At 43.3% G+C, this 26,452-nt stretch overlaps 1 long non-coding RNA gene across 1 annotated transcript in view; it reads right to left on the minus strand.

Moving 5' to 3' along the window:
• The window catches only part of LOC146866035 (uncharacterized), a 122,394-nt gene that overhangs the window by 22,801 nt on the left and 73,141 nt on the right, over positions 1 to 26,452 (minus strand). The window contains exon 2 of the long non-coding RNA XR_014976751.1: positions 1,301 to 1,368. This is a non-coding gene — a long non-coding RNA (uncharacterized LOC146866035). The remainder of the gene's footprint in view (positions 1 to 1,300; positions 1,369 to 26,452) is intronic.

Here is a 26,452-nt window from a genome sequence, read left to right on the forward strand (position 1 = left end):
TGTCCCTAAAAGCAACAGTGTCCACTTTTCACACCATTGTAGACGATATCTACATATAAATGGTGACCTTTGTTAAAAAGTCCTCTACCAAGTTCCCACACAATTTTCTCACCCTGAAAGTGGATGGACAACCAAGGGTGTTAATCCTGGAATCCCGAACGGTGTACAACCTGAAATTTAAGACAAATCCAGTCCTGCTCTCACACAGCATATACAGTTTAATTCCATAATTTGCCCTCTTGCTAGGAATGTACTGCCTGAAAACCAAGCGATCCTTGAACAAGACCAAAGACTCATCCACAGGTTTTCTTTCCTGGAGCATAGATCTCTGAAAAATTATCTACAAAGTGACTAAGAAAAGCCCGAATCTTGAAAAGACGGTCATAATCAGGGTGAACTTGTGGCAATGCCAAACCATAAAAAACAAAATACAGCATCCGGAGCAGAAGCAAATGCCGGGCATGACACATGATTGCAGGAAATATGGAAGTTGCCATCAAGGGACTAGCAGACCAATATGAAGACATCAATGCTTTCCTTATCAAGCCCATCAAAAAAGTTAACCCCAAGAACTTCTTCAACTCATCCAGATTTGTGAGAGTCCACAGAGTAGCTCTAGAATGGGGCTTAAGTCTGGCAGTATTGTACCTCAAATACTGTTCAGAATACAAATTAGTCTGCTCAACAATCTTATACAAAAATACATCTATCTAAACAACAGAAAAAAATGTATAGACAAAAAGTGTTCAGTATCTACTCTACACCTTGCGACACCAGTAAAAGCAGGTAATGCCGGTTGCACCATGTCTGGGGAAAATCAGAGGTTAGCTCTTCCAATGGGAAGCCTTGCAGCCCCAGGCTGCAATTCAGATACCTCTTCCTGCGCTATCGCAAAAAGAACAACTGATGGACAGAATGCTGCACAATGTCAAACATTCATCCCTTCAGCACATCATTGGCCTCCTCTTAAGCAGGCCCTTCATCTGCACTGAGTGTGGCTTCATCATCAGATGATTCCTCTCAGACAGAAAACTCTCAGACAGAAAATTTACTGCCAGAATTATTTTCTCCTCACTCCTTTGTCTCAAATGCAGAGTCAGTCTCTGAACCATGGCCAGGGGACGACTCGAAAAGCATAACAACAACCTGCTGAGCTGTCATCCTGTGGCTAGCCATAACCCTTACCAAGAAAAGTAACTTCACAAACAAGTCAAAAGCAACCAACACTGTGTAAAATAAGTAATAAACAAAGTGTGGATTTATTGCAAAGATCTATATACTCAAAAACAATACCACTCACTTGCCAGAGACAGCTAGACTCACCAGCACCTACTCTGCACAGACGCAGCAAAAACCAACGATATCTCACTAGAAAGAAAAAAAACAACAAAAAATTACTCACAAGAAAACACAGTACACATTGTGGACAAATGCAAGAAGATTTTTACATATAATAAAACAGAAGCTAAACATGCTGCCATTATTACTCCATTTACAAAAAACGTATTCATGCAGGGAAAAGATACTCATTTAGAGTACAAAATAGTACAAAAATGTTTTCTTACCAAACACAAGCAACTACAGAAACTGAAGAACTACCAGTGATGAAACCGCAAGCAAGAATAACAGCAAAAAAAGCTAAATCTTTGAACAAGAATAAAAAAGAGAAATAAAGCATTACAATCGCAAATGCAAACCACAAGAAATAAAACAATTAACATTATAAAACGCTATGTCAATAACTAAATGCCAGTCCACACACACTGCCAGCTGAACACCAGACACACACAAAACATTTCTTTTGTGTCCAGTGTTTTTCTGTCTCCAAGGGCTTACAAATATGGCCAGTTTGCCACCAAGGGGGACAGAAAAACTACAAAAAGTAAATAATAACCAATACCCCATCCTATTGGGGCAACCCTTGCCCAAGGGGCCACCCCCAAACATTAATATATACATATCCCTAGTGCTAGTGGATTTACTGCCCCCCACAGGGGCACATGGGCCTCCATAGATAGATGATCTGTCGGGGGGAGGGTGGTGATGGGGGGGACAGGACTGAAAACGACCAAAAGTAAATTAAAAGAAATGTATCCCTAATTGGGTCGACTCTTGCCCAAGGGGCAGCCCCAAAGAATAATATATACACATCCCTGGTGCTAGTGGGGTTTCTGTCACATCAGGGGCAAATGGTTCTCCAAATATGACCAATCTGCCTTGAGGGGCAGAAAATGCTAAAAGTTGTTTCAAAAAGTTCATCCCCAATAGCGGTGATCATTGCCCAAACATAACATAAAACAATCCCTGGTGTTAGTGGGTTTTGTGTCCCACCCGGGGGCAAATGGGCTTCAAAATAGGACCGATCTGACCCTAGGGGGGACAGAAAATGGGCAAAACTAATTTTGAACAATGATCAACTCCAATAGGGCTATCCTTGCCCAAGGGACCACCCCAAACATAAAATGACGATATCCCTGGTGCCAGTGGGTTTTCTGCATCCCCCTCCAAGGGCAGATGGGCCTCCAAATAGGTCTGACCTGCACTGGGTGGGGCTGAAAACAGCCAAAAGTGATTTATAAAAAATGATATTCCCAATGGGGGCGATCCTTGCCCAAGGGACCACCCATATGCCCAATATAACAATGTCCTTGATGCCTGTCAGTTTTCTGCCACTCCCAAGGGCAGATGGCATCAACATAGGACTGATCTGCCCCTAGGCAGGGGCAGAAAATGGCAAAGGTAATTAAACAAAAGTATTAGCTCCAATAGGGGCGTTTGTTGCCCAAGGGGTGGCCCCATACATAAAATGACAAAATGCCTAGTGTTAGTGGGTTTTCTGCCACTCCCCTGGGGGCAGAAGGGACTCCAAATACGGCTGATCCACTGAGGGGGCAGAAAATGGACAAACATTATTACAAAAAAATGATAGCCCCAATGGAGCCAATTCTTGCCCTAGGGGCCGTCCCCATGCATAATGTTACAATATCCCTGGTGCTATTGTTTTTTTTGCCATCTCCCCGGGAGAGATGAGCCTCAAAATAGGGCAGATCTGCATCCAAGGGGGGCAGAAAACCACCAAAACAAAATGCTCACATTTGGAGGTGACCCATGCCAAAGGGGTGCCTTGATTTCTTAAAAGAATAAATCCCTAGTGCTAGTGGTGGGATTCATGCTGCATGATCGCGACCCCATGTATGATCGTGCATTACGAATTCTCCGCTAAGAGATATTGGGGAGAGGAAAAGTGCTTTCCTCTTACCCAAACCAAATGGCTTCCAGTGCTTCCGATGGCTCTTCATGACGTCAGCATGCTGTGTGGGCCAAAGTCATATGATTGCCAATGGGGGGGTTGGGGTGGCAGCAGAAGCCCTTCCGCTGCCATCCCTGCTTGGGGGTATCATTGGTGGCCCATGGGGGGAGCGCCAATGCTTCTCTCATGGGCGGATGAGAGGACGGAACGGTTCCGTCCTCAGCAAATGCCCACCATGGCTCAGAACGGAACTGTTCAGTCCTGCACATGCAAGGGGTTAAAAATAGCCCAAATATCATCAAATGGGACTAAACATGTTACAATACTATTCAATGTAAGGTTCTCTATTCTAAAATTGTACCCACATTTCCTTGCATTCAGAGCTTGTAGTCCACTTTAATCCACCTTAATCATTTCAATCAATAAATCAAAGTACTTTATTCGACTCTGAAAGAGCCATCAAAGATTACACACACATGCTTTCATTAAAACAGCTAATCCATATATACAGAAATGACAGATCATAAACATGTCTAGTATTTACTACAAATCCCAAAAACAAAAAAAAGATAATTTAAAATGCCATATATAATCTCATTAGTTCCTAGGGAAGCAAACAAAGGAGTAGAACGCTGAACAGAAAGGTCATTCAGCATCGGCAGTGGTAGCACGACAGACCAAAGACAGTAGAGGCGGGTGGAAGGATCTCAAATTCAAACAACGCAAGGCAGAGAGGAGGGGGAGAAGGGAGTAGGCAGGGGAAGCAACCTGACTAGGCACAAGAAGCAGAACAACAAAGTACAGAGGGCAGGAGAAGCGAGCAGGGGCACGTACATGGAGAATGGAGGGCAGAGTGGAGAGAGGCAAGGCAGTGTGTGCAAGGTGAGAAGGGAGGGTAGGTGTTACAGTTGCAACACAATGGACTAAGAAGGGCAGGAAATTAATGGCAGGGACACGCACACAGATAATAGAGCGCAGGTGGGAGAGTGCAGATGGAGGGACACTAAGCTGACCACGGAAAGGAAGCAGGAGAGGAGAGATGCATGAGCACACACGATGGAGGGAGGCATAAGTAGAGGCAAAACCCTTTTTTATATTTTAAAAGGATTTCTTGCATTTTCTTAAATGTTTTTACACAATGTTTTTGCGTTACTTAATAATGAAACTTTTGTTATTTTTTTCTTGTTTTACTTCTATGTTTTTTGTACAAATTTTGTAATGTTCTTTTAAATGTGTGTTAATTGCTTTGGAGAAAACTGACATTGATTGCAGTCCTACTCTTCCTGTTTTTTTACTACATTATCAAGTGCTCTTTATACTTCATCACCTGCTGCATGTCATCTCTGGCACACAGCTCAGGCAATCTTGTTTGGGTGCATTGATCAGAGGTGCTTCCACATTCTGGAGGTGCCCATACTGTAGCACCCAGGATGACCACAACAATGTCCTTGATTACAAAATGTGCATTTCGAGCACTGATATTTTTTCTCAGGCCTAGTCCATACATTATGGACTGGCCTGAGAAAAAAGGCCCCCCAGGATATTGCGGCATTGATTTGCAAATTTAGCGGCACAAAAATGGAAATTTAGCGGCACAAAAATGAAAAATTTGCGGCATTATTGCGGCACTTTATTTTACTCGTAATCATTCATTTTCAGTCCTAAATCAATGGAACCTGTTTTAGCAGAGTATTCCACTTTGAAATAGGCATGTTTAAAGTTTCAGCAGCTCTACCGAAGCGCAGCTCCAATCTCCTAACCTCGTGGGAGGGGGCCATATTTCTCCCTGGGATGTTCTAGCGCCCATGTATGCACCCCTGCCGGGGCACCACTTTCACTACTCCCTGGTTTCAGTCACACAGCTCCCTTCACTCAGTGGTTTAAGTCACGCAGCCCCTTTCTCTCTCTGGTTTCAGTCACGCAGCTCCCTTCACTTTCTGGTTTAAGACACACAGCCCCTTTCCCTCTCTGGTTTCAGTCATGCAGCTCCCTTCACTCCCCGGTTTCAGTCACACAGCCCCACTTTGCTCCCTGGTTTCAGTCACACAGCCCCCATTCGCTCCCTGGGTGCAGAGATACAGCCTCCTCTTGTGTCGCATGCACTGACTCCCTTTTATAGGTAGTGCTGATAGGACAGACATCTTGCAATAATCATCCTTCAGAACCAGACAGTTCCAAATTCAGCAGCTCTGACCATGGTGTCACATCCTCTCCCCCACTGAACACCATACTGCCCCACTGAGAGAACCGTGTCCTGCCTTCAACTACAACCCAATTGTGCCACGTTATAAAAACCTGGATGCGGCTCAATTTGAAATTACACACTAGACAAGAGGAATATGCTGCCTACAAAAAAAGTACAAAGTGTAATATCTTATCTGTAGCGTGTCCTTGCATATTCAGTGCCATGGTCTGTGCTACTGGTCTGCAGCCTGTCCTCATATGTGCATCGCCATGAACAGTGCTGTTTGTCTGCAGCCTGTCCGCAATTGTGCTGTACCATGGGCTGTACTATTGGTCTGCAGCCTGTCCTTGTATGTGCAGTGCCATGGAGTGAGCTATTTGCCTGCTGCCTCTCCTGTTCTATAAAGTGCCTGGGGCTGGGCTGTTGGTCTGCAGCCTGCCCTCCTGTGTGCAGTGTCATGGAGTGGGCTATTGGTTTCCCGCCTGCCCTCGTATGTGCAGTGCCATGGAGTAGGCTATCGGTTTCCAGCCTGCCCTCGAAGGCGCAGTGCCATTTTCTTTGCTACTGGTCTGCAGCCCATATGTGCAGTGCAATACAGTGTGCTGTTTGCCTGCTGCTTGTCCTCTTCCATGCAGTGCCTAAGGCTGTGCTGTTCGTCTGCTGCCTGTAATTGTGCGTGTGTGCAATGCCATGGAGTGTGCACTGTTGTGTTAGCCATGTCCTGTCCGCCTCTTATAGCACATCAAGGTTCCTTGTTTTTCCAACTATGTCTGAGCACAGCCACATTCTCCTTTCATGCCGTCAAACACTCCTAAGTATTGCGCAGGCACTCAGTAATCGGTCCCGACAAAGAACAATCCCAACTTTCATTGTTAATTTTTCAGCCTCCTGCCATTTAGACACTTTGTGCTGACAGCCTCTGAACTATCTGATGAGCAAAAACACCTCCCCTTTCTGCCTTCCTTTTCTGAGGGTAGCAAAGCTGAACGGCTTCATCTTGTTTTCTAAGGTGATATTGCTTTTAAAACTCTGATAACAGTTTTACATGAATAACACAATATACAGATTGTCAAATCAGAGCTCGGACCGCGTTGGGTTAATAGTCAAACTATGATAGCTCTATTGTTAAGTACATCTTTATTCAATGTGAGGACACTCTGACCTCCTCAGGAAGTTGCAGCTCAGTTGCATGTTAGAAAGGGTCCCAAGAACACCTGTGTTGTCATAATCATGAATGTGCCTAGATGCTGTGTGTCTGTGGAAGGAGCGCTGCAGATATTGTGCGCACGTCTATCAGTCGTAAGTGTAACCTCCCTCACACCTGGTTCCAGCTGCTCCTGAATTACTCTATGGAGACAAACTCCGCAGTCGAGTGTTCACGGTGAGAGTCTGGATACAAAGGAGAAGTGTGAAGCTGAATGACGTGGTTGGTTGAGGCGCATCTCAGGGCAGATGGAGTCCAGGCCTCTGGGATCCTTGTGGCACAATCCATGATTGGGAGTTTTGTGCTTTTCGCCTCGTTTGGTTTCTGCTGAACAATATGATCCCCTTTATAAATGTGCGGCGCAGATACAAGATGTGGGATGTAATTGAACCAGGTTGGCAGCTGCCGGTAGGCGCGTTTAATGAATATCTCGTGTTTATGTTCAATCGCAAACACACACATGGCTGGATGGTATGCTTCTTTGATAAATAGGAATGGCTTTCTAACTCACAATGTGATATGGTAGTTCTTGTTTGGCGCCGCCTCCTTTAGGATTTAAAATGCTCAATGGCGCCGACGGCATAAATCAAGTCAGCTACTAATGCCCCTTTTTTTGTAATTCAGATATGGGCGCTCTCCTGTTTCCAGCTATTACAGCTGTACAGCGCAGTTCACGTCGTAACGTAAATGGCATAATTTTTGTATGCCTGCTGGAAGACCTGTGTTTGCGGCGGAAATAGTAAATATCGCGGCTATCACGTTTTTCAGCCGATTTCGTGATTATTTCGGGAATCGCGAAATCGCGAAGTGCTGGAGGGTCTGCATGGGGCTGTATATGTCATAGACACCATAATTATATCTTCATACAGCGATGATGGTATTAAGTGACACCTGGTGTTTCCCGGTGTAAGTCCAAGGTGGTCATCTGCACCCTGTGTGATCACCAATTTTCTAGGAAACTTTTACTGGAAAAAATATTCTTGTGGAACCTCTGGGATGTTGAAACATCTAAAGATATAGCACAGGATGCGGCTCATTGTTGCGGAGAGGAAATGTCAAGTGGATGAAGGAGCCTCTATATTGAGTGCTCTAAAGCACCGTGTGTAGCCTGGCAACATTGCTCCTGCTGAATCTGCAATCTCATCACTTGTACAGTAGAATTTCATTGTACTGTATAGACTGTGGTAGATTTGTCTCTGCAGAAGTCCAGTCTAGTTCCTTACTGCTCACCAGCAAGTCTGCAAAAAATATATTTTTTAATCTTGCCTTTCGTTCAATTCCCCAAAAATAAAAAATAAAAAAACTGTCCAAAGAACCACCTTTCCTTTAAAATATAGAAAGAAAGTTTACGCTGTTTGCCATATCTGTCTATTAATTTTAAGGATGAAGCTGGCCGCAGGGCCTGAGGTGTTAAAACCCCTTTCGACCAGGCTGTATGCCCAAACCCCTGTGGGCACCCAAGCCCCTATTAACACAGCCTTTGGCTGTGCACGGTGTGGGCCCTGCACCCAAACCACCCCTGATCGTCAACCCCGCTGCACACAGCCTTTGACCCTGCACAGCACAGAGTTGGCCACAGGGCCCAACCCCCCCCTTGCTTGGAGCCAAGCCACCACTGGTCATGGCATTTAACCAGGCACAGTGAGGAGTTGGTTTCAAGCCCTTGCCTGCATCCATGCACTGCACCCAAACCTCCATTGATCCGTCTCAATGCCCCCACTGAGTCCCTCCACACGTCTAATATATTTTATTTTTGTTTTTGTGGTACAGCAGTACTCCCATGGTACCACCACTCAAGCTTCCCATTCATGGTACCAATTTATTCAGTGAGGCTTACACGATCCGGCACTACCATCAAGAGGACGCTTGAGCAACTGTTTTTTTTTTGTGGGGTCCCACTGTGCCTATCCCCCATAAGGGCTAGGGGGTCAGGATATCTCTATCCTGGCCCCTTATACTTTTTATATTTATTTTTAACAAATTCAGGACAAAGGGAACACGCCCCTGTGTTTGTTAATAGAACAGATTGTACCGGTCCAGCAGTACTTAAAAGTGTGACAAGAGAGAAAGCTCTCTCGGCCAATCAGAGGCCTTATTTAAAAAAAGTTAGCAATACCGCTGGACTCCTGTGGGATTACCGTTCATAAAGTTCTATCTTCTTTAGCAAAATTTGGTGTAATTCCGTTCAGCCCTTCTTTCTTTATCACTTCTCACAATTTCCCGTGGGAATTAACATGAGAAAACAATGGTTTGTGATGTTCCCTGTTGCTTGTTCCCCACTTGATGGAAAACAACCATTACAACGCAGTCTAACTACCAAGCATAAGTCTTTACTAAGCCTGTCCCTACAACGCATAAGTCTTCACCATGCATTTCACTACCATGCATGCCATTGCCACGCATTATAGGAATATATGATTACCACATACACCTTTACTACGCATTATTGGGTAAGTATATAGGTATGTATATAGCTATATATACTATTTAATTAATTACAGAATGGTAATATTCATCTAATATCTGAGTACTAATGTAAAAAAGTAATTATATATGATTTAAAGTAATAGCAATTTCTTTTTTTTTTTTTAGGTGAAGAAGTGCCTTGATACTCAGATATTATTTTAACACACGTATTAATATTTAAAAACTATAATATATGGTATTTAATTGTAATGTACTTTAAATAAAATATTTTTAGGGAGTAGTACATTGCTTAAGGGATGGAATGCAAAGTATTTAGGTGTTTTGGGTGGGGAAGTGTATTTATACTTAGGTATTAATTTTGATACTTGAGTATTACTTTTTACACATTATGATATATGATATTTAATTATAATGTACTTTAAATAAAATATTTCCAGGGCAGTAACACAGACCTTTAGGGACAGGATGCAAGCGCTATAGGGCTATTGGGTGGGTAAGTGCATTAATACTCAGGTATTAATTTTAATACTTGAAGTTTAATTACCACGGTCAAATTATTTATTTAGAATTGTTGAACTAGTACAAACATAGTTACATTAATCTGGAAAAATCCTACAAAACTTTTAAAACATAGAACAACATTTAAAAAAATAGGCTAAATAATGATTTTTAAACATTTTAATGTAAAAGACAATAATTCACACCCCGTGTTTTATTCAAACTATTTATTGATAAATTGTTTAAAAATAAGGTAAATGTTTTATTAAATTGTAACAAAACATTGCTTACATTATAAAAATAAAACATATTTTATTTACGAAGCATTACATTTTTTTAATCATTTTTAAAGCATTTTCGTCATGCTTTTCCATTGGTTTTAACTGATAAAATTGTTCTTTTCTTTTCTTTTTACTTTCAGGCTTGACATAAGCGGTTGTGCGTCAGTGGAGCTTTGCGGTCAAGATTGGAAGCAGGGAAGAGCTGTGGTCAGGAAAGAACAATTTATTTTCACATTTTTAAACATATAGGAGGCTACGTTTATTGTAAGGAGAGGGGGAGGTAGTTAGAAATGTATGTTTCTGCTGTTTTAACCACTATAACATTCCCATGCAGCTTCTGTGCATATGCCCATGTGACTACCTTTGCTCTTTTTTTAAGTAGGTTTGAAAAAGTTGCAAAACAAATGACTAATACCTTTAAAATCTATTTGAAATAAAACCAGCATTCTTAACATTTGCAGTGTTTTTTTTAAACACTTTGGTGACTTTTCAGGAAGGACAGAAACACAGGATACATGGATGGATTACTACTTCAAGATTTTGATTTTTGGGATTGCTGTTTTACGATGTAGATGTATTGCTACTGGATTTATTACTGGGTATTTCATTTAGGAGAATGCCTTTTCTTTTTGCTACTGGAGATGGACTTTACAAAAAAAAATGACAGGAGTTGGCCTTTTCTTTAGATGTTGGCTTTCCTGTTTGGATGATTTGAGTATTGACGACACCTAGGGGCTGACTACCATGCCGGTCTCTGTGTGAGAACTGACTGAGCATAGGTTGGCGGTTCTGCACTCCTATTGAGATGCAACCGTACATGGTACAGTCGCAAACTCTCATTTCCCTGTGGGAGCTTGTGCTGCGGTCGGAAACCGGCTGCAGCACAAGCTCCCATAGAGAAATAAGAATTTCTGTGAATCCGGTGCAGGTATTCACAGGGGGGCATCATAGGTGACCTCAGGCCCCCAACCAGAGACTGCTGAGGGATGGGGGCCTTGCTAGGGGTCCCCTAAGTTGCTTCCTGACAGGCTTTCCATGTCGGAAAGCCTGCCATGAAAAGCCTGCCTAAAACCGACATCATAATCCTAACAGAATAAATGCCATCTTAAAGGGTTATAAGGTGCCTCCGACTGCCCGACGGGCTCATGAAGCCAGCTGGAATAATTGGCCGGTTTAAACTCTGACAGCCTTCTTTGTAATAAGGCGGTCGGAGTTTAAACCGACCGACATCCTTATCGGCCTAATAGTGACCAATAGTTTGAAAAAGTTACCAAGAGTTGAAGAAAGAAGAAAACTACAAGTAGGAACCCCGAAATGTCTTTCTTATGTAAAAAATACTTTAAAAAATGCCAATTTAATTAGATAGTTTTGTCAAAACAAGCTAATAATTTTTAAAGGTTTTTACCATGTTTGAGAAGTGTAGAATGTACGCAATATTGTTCAGGTAGTCTGAAGATCCCATGAATGGAAATTGGTGGATTTTAGCCAATAGTCTGTCAGACATTTCGTTACTTTTTTTGGCAACACAAGGGTTGAGACTACCTGACAATTATTACACAGTTCCCATTTCTTGGAAACTTTGTTTCTTCTTCAAAATTTCCAAGAAATAATAAAGATTTGGGTGATGTCTGCCAATCGATTTGTCGAAGAAATTGTGTCATCCCTCCATAGCATTGTTTGTCTTTGCGCACCCCTACTAACAGGTCGAGTAACAGTTCCGCCAGTCAATGGAAAACCTTGGCTTCCTCCTGTGACCCAGCTTGCTTAGATGGCCAATTCATGTGTCTTCAAAGTAGTTAGCCATTGGGGCAAATGTTCCCTCATTTTGGTTAAAGTAGTCTTATTCAGTAATTGTTGTGTATATGTTTAACTCATCCACACACTCAGGAGGTACAAAGCACAACACTGTTATTTTTTTTCAATTCAATTCAGTTTTTTAACTCATACTGCAATTTACTGTTTGACATGTAATCCTCAGCTAACATTGTTTTTTTAAAAAATTTTGTCAATATTCCTGGGGAAAGTGAAAAAAAAAACATCAGTGAATTTGGTGACAGAGTCAATTTCGGTAATAGTATTAATCTTTGTTAATTTGAGGTCAATTATTATTTTACTAGGACTTTTATTCACTGTTTTGTTTTTATTACTGTTAAAAATTCAGTGTTCATTGGGGATTGCTTGTCAGGTAGTAAGTAAGCTGTAAACTAATGGGACCGTTGTGTCATTTACATTAGCATGAGTAGTGAAAATTTGGGTGAATAGATGGAGTGTGGAATTAAAAGTCCCATCCATCATCCAAATGTTGCTTATCTTAAGGGTTACCAGGTTATTAGTTGTTCTAAATATTAGTATTCTTTTCTGGGGGTTTTCATTGTCATGCAAAAGGAACGGTTCATTAGTGTATGTCAGTTCAGGGGGGATGTTAAACTCAGAATAGGTTTGCGGTGTTACTCATTGGGGATTACTTGCCTGTTTTTGTCTCTTTACCATTCTCCTAAAATTGGGTACTGTAATCATACTACTAGCTACATGCATAGGAATGGTTTGGGATACCTCCCTCAAAACTGAGCCACAGGGCTAATTGGTGGTGGATTCAAGCCTTTTAATGTGTTGAAAGTTATTTCTCACTTCAATCTCCATTTCGAGGCAGAGTGGTTATGTTTTGTGGTCCTCTCAACAATGTCACCCAGAGTAACTGCTCTGCCTTTGCAATGGGATGCAAGGTACTGCACACACCTCCAATGATTACTGGGTTCAGTTAACCTTTCCTTACAATAAAGGTAGCCACCATACGTGAGCAGCCTGTTACCTCTCTGGGACTGTATGTAGTTTTCTTGAAGCCATGGTATATGGAAAAATTAGAAAAAAGAAAGGTTTGTAAATACTATGTTGAAAAAATGTGTTTTATTATGTTTGTTAGCAGTGTGCATGCTGAGGGAAATAATGTTAAAAATGTATTTGAGATACTGTTGTAATTGTGAAAACAATTGGAATTATTCCTGTGAAAAATGAGAGAAAGTTTAATGTTATTCTTTGTAGCCTGTTGAAAGAAAGGTGTTAAATTTGGTTATGCATTGCTTTTTACAGTAAATTTACATAGGATAGGTTTTATCCTTAACTAATCTGGTTGCTACTAGTCCTGTGAATTTTCATTTGGGTTTTCCACTTGCTGGATTCATTGTTTTGGGTGCTGTGTTCTGTGATCTGTTGACAAATTATAGAAAAGAGCAGTTTTGTAAGTGATATTGTTTAAGACTGTGGTGTTTTTAGTTAACAATGTGCCCGCTCAGTTTTCACATGATTCATTAAGATATTCTTGTGATTGTGGGGTGACATTTAAATAATTCTAAGAAAAAAGAGAGAAATCAAAGCCTAATTCTTTGTTGCCTGTTGAATGAAAGTTGTTGGATTTGGTTATGTATAGATGTTTACAAGAATATTTACCTGAAAATGTTGTTATTTTTTTATACAGTTTTTCTGACGTTTTGTGAACTTCCTTATCTCCAAATGTTTTTCCAATATATTTTGTTTACATTTCAGGGTCTAAAGAAAAGAAAAATAAGGTATTTGATGGTGTAATAATAGTGATTTTACCCCCAATCACTGTCCAGCACTTTCCCAGTGATAAGTATCCTGTGGATTTAGAATAGTGATACTATCCCCAAGTCACTCTCCAGCACCTGTCCTGAGGTAAGTAGCCGGTGGAGTTAGAAAGTCATTTTGCCCCCCACTCATTGTCCAGCACCTCCCCTCTGGAAAGTACCTGGCAGAGGCAAACTACTAATTTTACCCTCCCCCTGTTCAGCACCTGCCCTGAGGTAAGTACCCAGCAGTAGAGTTAGAATAGTATTTTGCCCCCCCAGTCACTATTCAGTACCTACCGTAAGTTAAGTATCAGGTGAGTTAGAATAGTAACTTTGCCCCTTCCAGTCACTGTCCAGAACCTCCTGTGAGGTATTTATCCATTGGGGTTAGAATAGTACTTTTACCCCCAGCCACTGACCAGTACCTTCCCTGAGATAAGTACCTGGCAGAGTACAATATTAATTTTGCCCTCTGTCACTGTCAAGCACTTTCCCAGTGATATGTATCCTGTGGAATTAGAATAGTAATTTTGCCCCCAGTCACTTTCCAGCACTTGTCCTGAGGTACCTAGCCAGTGGAGTTAGAATTGTAATTATGCCCCCTAGTCACTATCCAGCACCTGCCCTGTGGTAAGTACCTGGCTAAGGTAAAATACTAATGTTACCCCCAGTCACTGTCCAGCACCTGCCCTGAGGTAAGTAACCAGCGGAGTTAGAATACTAATTTAGCCCCCCAGTCACTTTTCAGTGCCTGCCTTGAGTTAAGTATCAGGTGAGTTAGAATAGTAATTTTGCCCCCCAGTCACTGTCCAGCACCTCCTGTGAAGTAAGTATCGGTGGAGTTAGAATATTAATTTTACCACCAGCCACTGTCCAGCACTTACCCTAAGGTAACTATCTGACAGAGTTAGAATAGTAATTTTACCCCCCAGCCACTGTCCAGAACCTTCCCTGAGGTAAGTACCCTGCAGAGTACAATAGTTATTTTGCCCCCTGTCACTGTCCAGCACCGTCCTGATGGAAGTACCCATCGGGGTTACAATAGTAATTTTGCCCCCTGTCACTGTCTAGCACTTTCCCTGAGGTATGTACCCAGCAGATTTATAATAGCAATTTTGCCCTGCAGTCACTGTCAAGCACCTGCCCTGAGGTGAGTAGCAGGCGGAGTTAGAGTAGTAATTATGCCCCCCAGTCACTGTCCAACACATGCCTTGAAGTAAGCATCCGACAGAGTTAAAAATAGTAATTTTACCCCCAGCCACTGTCCATCACCTTCCCTGAGGTAAGTACCCGGAGGAGTTAGAATAGTAATTTTGCTCCCTTTCACTGTCCTGCACCTTACCTGAGGTAAGTACCTGGTGGAGTCAGAATAGTAATTTTTTCCCTGTCACTGTCCAGCACCTTCCCTGAGTTAAGTACCTAACAGAGTTAGAACAGTAATTTTGCCACTAGTCACTGTCCAGTACATTGCCCTGAGGTAAGTAGCCAGCAGAGTTAGAGTAGCAGTGTTGTCCCCAGACCTTGTCCACCACTGTCCCTGAGGTACGTACCCGGTGGAGTTAGAATAGTACATTTTGACCTCAGTCACAATCCAGCACCTGCCTTGAGGTAAGTACTCGGTGGTGTTAGATTAGTAGTTTTGCCCCCCCAGTAACTGTTACCACTTGCCTTGAGGTAAGTACTCAGCAGCGTTACAATAGTAAGTGTGTCCCTACCAGTCATTGTCCAGCACCTGCCCTGAGGTCAGTACCCGGGGGATTTAAATATTATTTTTACCCCTAGTCACTGTGAAGCACCTTCCCTGAGGTAAGTATCTGGTGGAGTTCGAATAGCAATTTTTCCCCAGGTCCCTCTCCAGCACCTTTCCGCAGGTAAGTACCCAGCAGAGTAAGAAAAGTAATTTTGTCTCTGTCCACCACCTTCCCTGAGGTAAGTATTCGGCGGAGTTAGAATTGTAATTTTGCCCCCAGTCTCTGTCCAGTACCTTCCCTGAGGTAAGTACCCGGGGGAGTTAGAATAGTAATTTTGTCCCGAGTCTCTGTTTAGCACGTTCCCAGAGTAAGACCTCTGAACCTGGTGTCAGGCCTACGCTCTACCCACAGCTCTGCTCCACCTTCATCACCGCTGAGCCTTTTGCCCCATCCGGGAAGTTGTTCGAGGCTGCTGTGTGCTCTGCTTGATCCTGCCTCCCGGCTGCACCTGTAACTGCTGGTACCGTCTGTGCTGCTCTTAACTTTGCTGCACCCGTAATTACTGTACTATCTGTGTTTTTCTCATTTAATTTTGCTGTACTGTCTGTGCTTTTCTCATTTAATTGTGTCTTCAGTGTCTTGCCGCATTGGTAGTTTTCAGTTCTCTCCATGCTCCCTTCCCGGCGCTGCTGCCGCTGCTGCCCCACTTCCTGTCCACGTCCGCTCTCCGCTTAGCTGCTGTCCCTCACACCTCCCCTACTTAATGGCGCACCTAAGGCAAGCCCGTCTGCGCCCGTCCGCGACCTGACCGCGGCCAGTGCCAGGGACCCAGCATCTCACCCCCACCACCACTACAGCTCAGCCCGCCCACGACGCACTTAATACAGGAAGACGCAGGGACTGCCTCCAAGCCACACTAAACACGACCCACGGCCAGTTCTCCTGCCTCCACTGCCATCAGACCTTCAACACCACCCTGGCCTCCACAACCACCAAAGACAATACCAACGGCACCCTCAGCTGCATCCTCCTCAACTTGTGCTCCATGCACAAACACGCCATGGACATATGGAACCTACTAGACGCCCAACATCACCTTCTTCACAGAGACCTGGACCAATGCCACCTCTGCCCCCGACGTGAACACCGCCATCCCCGATGGATATAAAATCCAGAGAAAGGACCGCCCCAACCACCCGGAAGGGGGCCTCACCATCACCCCCAAGAACAACCTCCACCTCACCACCTCCAGCGAGACCTTCCCCACCTCCGAACACCTGCATTTCCAGATCCAGCACAGCTCCAGCTCCACACTCTGCGGAACCCTTGTCTACAGACCCCCTGGCACCCGGGCCCCTTTTGCCACCACCATCACCGACCTCATCACACCCACTCCATCACCTCAATGAACTACATTCTCATCGGAGACCTGAACTTCCACCTCGACAACCTCAGTGACCCCAACTCCACCACCCTCCGGGACAACCTTGCCAACATCAGACGCAAGCAACTTGTCACCACAACAACCCACAGGGCGGGACACATCCTCGACCCCATCTTCACCGCAGGAAACATCGTACACTTCAACCACACCACGCAACCTCCTTGGACCAACCAGCACTGCGTACATTTCACCATCGACAAGCCCAAGACAACCAAACCTGCCCCACGCCCAACAAGAAGAAATTGGAGCAAGGTCACCGACGAGCAACTGAACTCCACCCGCACCTGACTAAACCACACCACGGCAGCAGACGGCAACATCGCAGCCAGGTAACTCCACACCTGGATCTCCACCTGCACAGACGAGCTCGCCCCGCTATGCAACCCCGACAAACAACGACCCAAGTATAGCCGCCTGGTTCACCTCTGATCTCCAAGTGTCCAAACGCACCTGCAGACGCCTGGAGAAGAACTGGAGAAACACCAAGAAACCCGAAAACCACACCACTTGCAAGAACGCCATGATGGACTACCACAACCGATCAGAACCACCAAGAGGACCTTCATCCACAACAAGATCCTCGCCAACTCCACCAACTCCAAGGAGCTCTTCAGTGTCATCCAAGAATTCACCAACCCTCCCAGTGAATCCACAGACATCATAGCATCCCAAGACCTCTGTGACAAGCTTGGAACTTACTTCCACTTCAAAATCAAAAACCTCTACGACAACTTCATCAACCATCAACCAGACATCACAGCTGTCCCGCCCCCTAGACGCCTACAAAAGCTTACACAACACCGAACCCAAATACCTCAACGACAGAGTCAACTTCCACATACCCAAGAGAAACCTCCAATCCTCTAACCTCGCACTAGCTGAATCCCCATGCATCCACAGAGCCAGGGGTGGCAGAAGATCCTTTTCTCACATCTCAGCCAAATCCTGGAACGAGCTCCCGGCAAACATCAGACACGCCTCCTCCCTGAAAACCTTCAAGAAGACCCTCAAGACCTGGCTGTTCGGCTAACACATCTGCGGACCCCCCCACCCCGCCTTGAGACCCTCACGGGTGAGTAGCACGCTTACAATTCACTGATTGATTGATTGATTGATTGATTAAGTACCCGGAGTAGTTAGAAGAGTAATTTTGACTCCCAATCAGAGCTCTGCACCTGCCCTGCGGTAAGTAATGTACCCCAATCCGTGACTAACAATGTGTTTTTTTACATGATATATTAAATACTGTTTTAATCTCATTTTTTTAATGAAAAAAATGCTTTCTATAGTAATTTAAATTGTTAGGACTACAGTAAATGTACTCAAACTGAAGGCTGCAGCTAATCTGGATATTATCAGATATTTCTTTTAAAAAATGCCATTAATATATGCTTTAGTAATTTAGCTGGTTATTTCTAGGGCTGTTTATAGTAACCGTTGTGCCTACTTATGAGGTGAGATGGCAGTGTATGAAGAGTAATGTCTCCTTGGTCTCCTCCACTCTCTGATGGTCATGAGCAAAGTCGGTTTATCACTGAGCACAAAATGGTGGATGGCTTAATTTATACTCTTTTTGGTAGTATTCAATGTCACAATAAAATATGTATTGAAATGTATTTTTTAATGTGGATTACAATATGCCAACTGTACCTAAATATCTCTTTCCATGAAGATATTAGATCTCTAAATTCAACCCTACATAAAACACAAATCTGGCTGACTGGTAACCCCCTCACACTAGATACTCTCAAAATAGAATTCCTTCTAATTGTCCCACCCAAACATACTCCGGACATTGCAGAATGGATGAAACAACAAACAGCACTGAATTGTGTCCCACACATTATAGAGTCAACAAGATCTCTGGGAATAACGCTGGGCAAGAATATGAACATGCAGGTGCACCTCAGCTCTGCTATCAAAGTAGCAAACTTCCACATGAGCCTCTCAAGAAAAACAAAAACACTTCCTTCCCCTGGATGGCCTCAAGTCTGCAGTTCAAGCTCTAGTGATTCCCAGGTTGTACTATTGGACTACCTTTGCTGCCTACCCAGAGCAAAGCTGACACCACCAAGGGCCCTTCTTAACTCTGCTGCTAGATTCATTAGAGAATCAACAAGCATGTGCAATGCAATAGGTCTCGCATTTGCGAGATTTTGAGCTATTGGTATTGTAAATGACAATCTGGCACATGCATCAAAGCTTTTTGCAAACGGTGCGAATCGCAAAAATCTTCCATTTGCGATCACAAAATTAGCTTTTACGATGCATCAAGGGTCAAGGCCCTTGCAATTTGAGAATTTGCAATTAATTGCGAGTTCTCAAATTGCGATTGCATTTAAGGAATCGCATTTATGCGATTCCTTAAATGCAATGCAAGAACCACTTTGAAGTAGCGATTTCGCTACTAGGGGGCGCAAATTACCATGAAGTTGAACTTCATTGTAATTTGCAAAAACTTTGAAAAATGCACTAAAGTGCATTTTTCAAAGTTGTAGGTTACACACACACATGTCCTTGGGACATGAATGTGTGCAACATTTGTGCACAGATCAATTGCAGGGGTGCAACAGGGTGTCCTTTTGACACCCTTGCACCCTTGAAATTGCATGAGCAATTTGCGAGTACCAATTGACTCGCAAACTGCGCTTGCAATTTCCCATTCATTCCTATGGGCCTATAGGCCCATAGGAATGAATAGGAAGCTATTCCTTATTTGCGACCCGCTATTTGCGAGACGCAAATAAGGAATGTGTAGGAATCGCTATTATTATAGCGATTCCTACATGCATAGGATTTTGCTAGTCCTTAATTGCGAATTGCGAATCCTTAATATTCGCAATTAAGGACTCGCAAAATCCTAGCATGATGCATGTGCCTGCAAGCCTTTTATTTCTGTGTTTGGAAAACCTGCAAGCAACGACTATAAGTACAAAGTGCACATAAATAAAAAGTATTGTTATTTACAATGCCAATAGGTCAGAGTTTCGAAAATGCGAGACCTATTGCATTGCAAATACTTGTTTGGTTAGGCTATAATTGTTTAATTAAAAAATAAGATCACTTTTATAAATGGCTCCCTTTCAAGTGTATACAAGCACTGGCGACAACTTAAGCCGTGTGATTAAATTTCACACAATATGAAGCAGCAAATTACAAGCAAATTATGAATGACCTGATTTGCCTTTAGAGCATTTGCATGTATTCGATTATGTATATACCAATACTTTAACTCTGTTTAGAGACTGAACAAACTTTGGTGATGAGGGGAAGGCAACAGAGGACAGAGGCTGAAACCCATGAGACTGAATGTGCAGCAGAAGTCGGGGAGCTGTGGACAGAAGTAGGAGTGGAGAGCTGGAGTATTCAGAGTTTGCCCATATTTGCGTCCCGTACTGTAATATTTGAACATTAAATCACATGTATTTAATGTTAAGTGAAAGGCAGGCAGTGTTCGTGCTCAGAATATATTTTAACGTTGTGCTTTTAGGCGAGAAAAAGAGAGCGGCTTTTGAAAACTGTTTTTAGGTGTTGGCTGTGCATTGTTGAGTTTGTGACTGAGGTCTGGCAGCTTATGAGTAAAGTATGGTGGTCCCTGGTCCTCCTGAGGTGACCCGTCCTGGACTGGTCTGTGATCCCAGGGCAGTGCACAGCAGTGTGCATGCACGCACTCACAGACATAAGGTCAGTCCCACGTGCTCTGCAGCAGCTCCCCCAAATTCCGCCGCTGTTACGCAAACAGGTCACGAGTGCCTGTCACACACTGTGTCTGGGCGCTCTGCGAAGCCACGAGGAGGTGTGCTTGACACAAACACACGCACAGACATCATGTCCTCGACCCGCAATATCTTACATCATGCATTGTCTGGACAGGAGCACATGGGATGTGCCACACATAAGCGCTCACACACACAAATCAAAGATGTCCGGTTGGCAACCGCCCTCTCCTCTCCTCCTGCAGCCCCCACTCTGGCCTACAGTACAGCAGGATGTCACCTGACTCCACCGCACACTGTACGGCATCTTGTGCCCTCAGTGAAGTGCCAAGAAGGGTGAACACAGGCGCACATTAAGTGTCTTGTCTACTGCCAACAACAGCACTTGTGTCTGGTCCCCAACCACGGTGCACAATACACAGCGTCTGTTACTGCACAGGATAAGGAACACCCAGGCTGTGAATGTCCTGCCAAGCACCCTCGTGATGTCACTGCACCCCTATACACACACGTTTCCGTGACATGCTGCACAATGTCTCCAGCCGGCAGTGGTGCCAATGAAGGCCCTCGGCATTTATAATGCCTATAACTTCAAGTCCAACAAATGCGAGCCCCATTGCATTTTTTTTTTTTTTTTTTTTTTAAGTTTGAGTTTATTGAAGAAATAAAGAAGGGAAGGAGAAGGGAGGGGAACGGGGTATAATCATCATGATAAACATATACAAAAAATAAGCAATTCAATAGAAACTCTCATTAAAAGCAATTATAACAAGCATGAAGCTTACATGAACAGAGCCTACGTATAGGAATGAAAAATGCCATATAGTATAGTAGAACGTGATATCATAACAAAAAAGGCATTAAAGAAAGAAGAAAATCATGGTGGCTTACGCACCTCAACTGTGTTAGGATCTGGAGAGGCGTGCACCGGAGCAAAGGAGGAGAGATAGGATACCAAAGGAAGCCAAATCAGGTCGCGTTTAATTGCCAGGGAAATGGGAGATACGTAATTAGTATCTAGGCGATGATGGAAGCAAACTGCATTCCACCAAGATTGGTAGGAGACATTTGCAGCCTGTTTCCAATTAGAAGTAATGGTATGGAAAGCCACAGCAACTAGAAGGTCAAGTAGTAGATAATGGGAAGGAGATTGTGGGAGTGACGGTGATAGGGAACCTAGAAAAACTTGTGAAGGGGAAAAGGGAATTTGAAGTTGAAATATCTTTTGTATTTGCGTCCATACTAGGTGCCAGAACTTGGAGATAGGAGGGCATTCAAACAACATGTGTTTGAGATCTGCGACGGGACAGGAACAGGACCAACAAATAGGGGATGTGTCAGGTGAAAAACGGGATAAAGCTTGTGGAGTACATAAAGTTCTGTTATAAATGAAATATAAGGTTTGGGTAGTATTAGCAGCTCTAGAGGCTTTATGAAGCTTAGCCCATATTTTGTCCCAAAAAGGTATTGGCCAACCCTGAGAAAGATCCAATTCCCATGCATTCTCGATTTTAGATTTTAGTCTGTCAGTGGAGTACCGGAAAGAGTTATAAATAGCAGAGGCTGAGGGAGACGTCTCCAATAATAAAGAAGTAGCTTTGCGGTCCAAAGGAATATCAGTAGATGGCGCCAAAGAGCGAAGATATAAGATCAGGACTGGGAGAAGGGCATTGTATTGCGAACGAGCAGAAGAGGGCAGTGAGAAAGAGGATTGAAGTTCCTGGAATGAGAGAGGGGTATCTTGGGAAATTAATTGAGAGATCCAACACAATCCTCGAGAATGCCATGTCTTCCAAAAGATGGTGCGATTACGAATTTTGAAAAGAGAGTTGTGCCATATCGGTTGATCGTGAATGGAAAGGAGGGAGGGATAAGATGATATTATGTAAGGGAGAAGGAGAGTGCGGCAATGAGAAATAACAGGCGTACGAAAGCGAACTAAAGAAGACGTGAAGGATAAAAACTCGCGAAAGGTAAAGGGGGATAGAAAGGAAGACTCCATACTTAACCAGACGGGCGGATAGTGCGGAAGATCAGAAGAGAACCAACGGGTCGATTGTTTCAAAGAGAAAGCTCGATGATATTCTCTGAAATTCGGAAAGCGCACACCAGACTGAGCCTTATCCTTGCGCAATGAAGCCAAAGCTATCCGAGACCGCTTGCCATTCCATAAGAATTTCAGCAACAAGGAATCAATCCGTTTAAAGAAGGAAACTGGAATGTGTACTGGCAGCATGGAAATGGTATAAAGAAGAAGAGGGGATAACATCATTTTTATAGAATTGAGCCGACCCCACCAAGACAGAAAGAGCGGGTTCCAGCGTTGAATAGCCGTGTCCATTTTCTTGAAGACATAATCAAAATTAAATTTGAGTGTATCAGACAAGAGAGGAGCGAACCAAACACCCAGATATTTGATCCTAGATGGTTGCCAGGAGAAACTCGTTTGGGAAAAAAGATGCTTTTGACAAATAGGGTTTAAAGGTAGAATCTCGCACTTATCAGCATTTAGGCGATAACCAGAGACCGCGGAGAAGGAAGACACCTGCTGGAGAAAAGAGGGAATAGAGGAAACAGGATCAGAGCAGTAAAAAAGAATATCATCAGCATAGACCGAGAGTTTAACTTGACGCGAACCAAATTTAAAACCAGAAATACTGTTGTCTAGACGAATTTTAGTAAGAAAGGGTTCCAAGGCTAAAACAAAAAGTAGGGGGGATAGAGGACAGCCTTGTCGCACTCCCCTGTGTAACGAGAAATAATCCGAGGTCATCCCGTTGACAAAAATGGAAGCCTGGGGATTAGAATAGAGTAAAGAAATAATAGAAATGAATTTGGAAGAAAAGCCGATCCAGCGCAAGGCCTGAAACATAAAATCCCATCCAATCCTGTCAAAGGCTTTCTCCGCGTCTAAAGAAATAGCCGCGAAGGGAAGTGACAAAGAGGAAGCCTTGCTAAGTATATTAAGAAAAACACGGGCATTGTCAGATGAGAGACGGCCCTTGACAAAGCCTGATTGTTCAGGGCCAATGAGATCGGGTAAAAGGGGATCCATGCGCAATGCCAAAATTTTGGCCAAAATTTTATAATCCGTATTGACCAGTGAAATTGGTCTGTAATTTTTGCATAATGAGTGGTCCTTATCTTCTTTGGGAATTAAACAGATTAAAGCCTGTTGGAAGGAGCCGCTGGAAGAACCCGCTGCAAGGAAGGATCGGAATAATAATAATAGTTTAGGGAGAAGTAGAGAGGCGAAGTGGCTGTAAAATTCAATAGTGAAACCATCAGGGCCTGGAGACTTACCGTGCCGCAATTTAGAAACAGCATGAGAGATTTCAGAAAGCGAAATGTCTTGTTCTAGGGCAAAAAAATCAACTTGAGAAGCCGGGGGGGAGGGAAGCGAATGAAAATATGAAAGAAGATCCGTAGTCTCCGGGATGTGTTCGGGGGTATAAAGATTGTCATAAAATTTCACAAACTCAGAGAGAATGTCTTTATCTTTAAAGCAAGAGTTCCCAGTGGAAGTCTTAATGGACTCAATCTTTGTACGCTCCTTTCTTATCTTTAAGTAATTGGCCAAAAGTTTTCCCATTTTGTTCTTACCTCCATAATACCTGGAATTAAATTTTAGCAAAAGGTTAGAGGCAGCATCAGTTGTAAACTTATTGAAGGAAATTTTCGCATCAATAAGCTTTTTAAGAGAAATCTCAGATTTAGAAGCATGATAATCAAGCTCTAAAGTCTTAATATTAGCTAAAATGCGTTCGGATTTGGCTTCTCGAAGTTTCTTTCGTCGGGCTACAAAATTAATAATAAAACCCCTAGAGGCTGCTTTAAAAGAATCCCAAACAGTAACAAAAGAGGAATCAGGGGTATGATTGAAAAGGAAAAATTCAGTGGCAAAGGCAGTAAATTCGGAACAAAAAGTAGGTTCCAAAAGCAAAGCATTGTTGAAACGCCATCTGCCAGAGTGAGGGGAAAAAGGAAGTAGGTCAAGGTCCACATGAACCGGAGCATGGTCCGAGATTAGGATGGAACCAATGTCAGAGCGTATAGCGTGCTGGGATAGGGATTTACTAAGGAAGATATGATCAATGCGGGATTGTGATTGATGTGGAGGGGAGTAAAAACTGTATTCTCTAAGATCAGGATTACACAATCTCCAGATATCCACCAAGGCATTATTTTGAAAGGTGTTAACAAATTGAGAGTGCATCCTAGAGGGGACAAATTTAACATTGGAATGACGATCGAGGAAGGGATCAACAACTTGGTTACAATCTCCCCCTAGAAGTATGTAATCTCCAGAAAGGGAGGACAGCTTAGTTGAAATAGAGGGCCAAAATAATCTGTCAATCCCAGTTGGGGCATACACATTAAAAAGAGTGATAGGAATATTATCAATAAGCAGTGTAACAATAACCCATCGACCATCAACATCACATTCGTGAGAAATTGAGGAAACATTTAACTTTTTATGTAATAAAATCACAACACCATTTTTCTTGGAAACTGTGGGGGAGCAAAAAACATGACCCACCCAACAACGCTTGAGTTTTAGAGCCTCGTTTTCAGAGAGATGAGTCTCCTGAAGGAGGGCAACATCAGACTTAAGTCTCGCTAAATGTGATAAAACCCTTTGCCTTTTAATGGGATTGTTTAAACCCTTAACGTTCCACGATGTAACTCGGAATGGAACAGCAAAGAAAAACAGCTAACAGCAACATGCTTATTACTGCAGAAAAAAAAAAATAATAACTTGAGAAAACTGAGAGAATTGTAACGAATTGATGAAGGAGAGAGGGCAGAAGGAGAGAAAGCAAAGAAGAATAAAAGGAAAGGAAAAAAAAGGGAGGAACCACTATGAATATAATACTGAATCCAAGGAAAGGAAGGAGCAAGAAGGGGAGATGGGAGGTGAAAGAAAGTGAAAAGCCCATTGCATTTTTAATGGTTGTTTTTCTTTTAAGTTTTATATAACGCGAACTCGCCCTGAAGGTATTGGAGCGCTTTACATGAGCGCCACCAGTTACATTGCACAAGGGCACATTCAGCTTTTTTTAGGCACAGGGAGAGTAGGTGATTTATCCAGAGTCACAGAATGTTGAGCCTACGCTGAGACTCAAACCTAGTTCCCCTGTGACAATGTCAGCAGACCTCTATTCTTTACCCTTTGTTTAATTCTTTCCAATTTATAAATGGTCAGATCGCAAAAATTGGAGTACACTGCAAGCAACTAAAGTTATTATGTACACATGATATAGTATACCTACCATCGTTATTAGAACTGCGCACCAAAGACCACGTGGTTCTATCCGCAGGAACAAACTTACCATCCAGTCGGACTCAGTTCCTGGTTCATATTACAGGTGACCATAGACTACACTTCCCGTCACCCATTATACTTTGCAGTCATCGGCATCCTAGATGTCTGGCCAATGGCCTGGCACCGATTTTCACAGAACGCACAGAAACTCAAAGATGTTTTAAAAGCGCCAAACGGTTTGAATAGTGTATGTGCATCTCATTTCTGGCTATTCATCTGGTGTGCGTGATCTCTTTCGTATAAGCCACCTACTGTTCCACCTTTCCGGGAGCAAGTAACCTGCCTAGCACCCACGACGGTGCTAGCGGAGTGAACAGTCTCACTTACTGAGCCTACCGTGCTCCTAGATTCCAGTCTACCCCGCAATGATGGTGGAAGCGGCCTCTATCCCAGGCGCCTCTCTTCCTACCCAGTCGCAACAGTACCGGGAGCAGACTTACACCAACTGGCCCTTCACAGAAGGCTGCGCCTGCACCCCTCGAGAGGTGAGAAAGGGTCGGGCGTGTTTGTGTGATCCCTTTGCGATCATCGTGGATGACAAAACCATTTGATTTATGTTTCGAGCATATGCTTAGGGAGGTGGGGAGTACTGGCTTCTCTTTTCCCATGCTTAAATCTGTTATATGGCTGCCAGGGCCTGGAATAGGGTGGGTCTGAAGGGTTTCTTGTTTGTGTGCCAGTCTATGAGAGAATAATATTGTGTCTTCCGGTTAAGCGGGTGTTCGTTTATGGAGTGCTTTTAGTGGGATTAAAAAGGATTGGGGGGGGGGGGCGGCGAAGTTTCTTGAAGGGGGCGTGGCTGAAGAAATGTAATTTGTAATCCCCTTGATGAGTGTCCCATGTAAT

The sequence above is a fragment of the Triturus cristatus genome, chromosome 2_1 (genome assembly GCF_964204655.1).
Source record: "Triturus cristatus chromosome 2_1, aTriCri1.1, whole genome shotgun sequence".
NCBI lineage: Eukaryota > Metazoa > Chordata > Amphibia > Caudata > Salamandridae > Triturus > Triturus cristatus.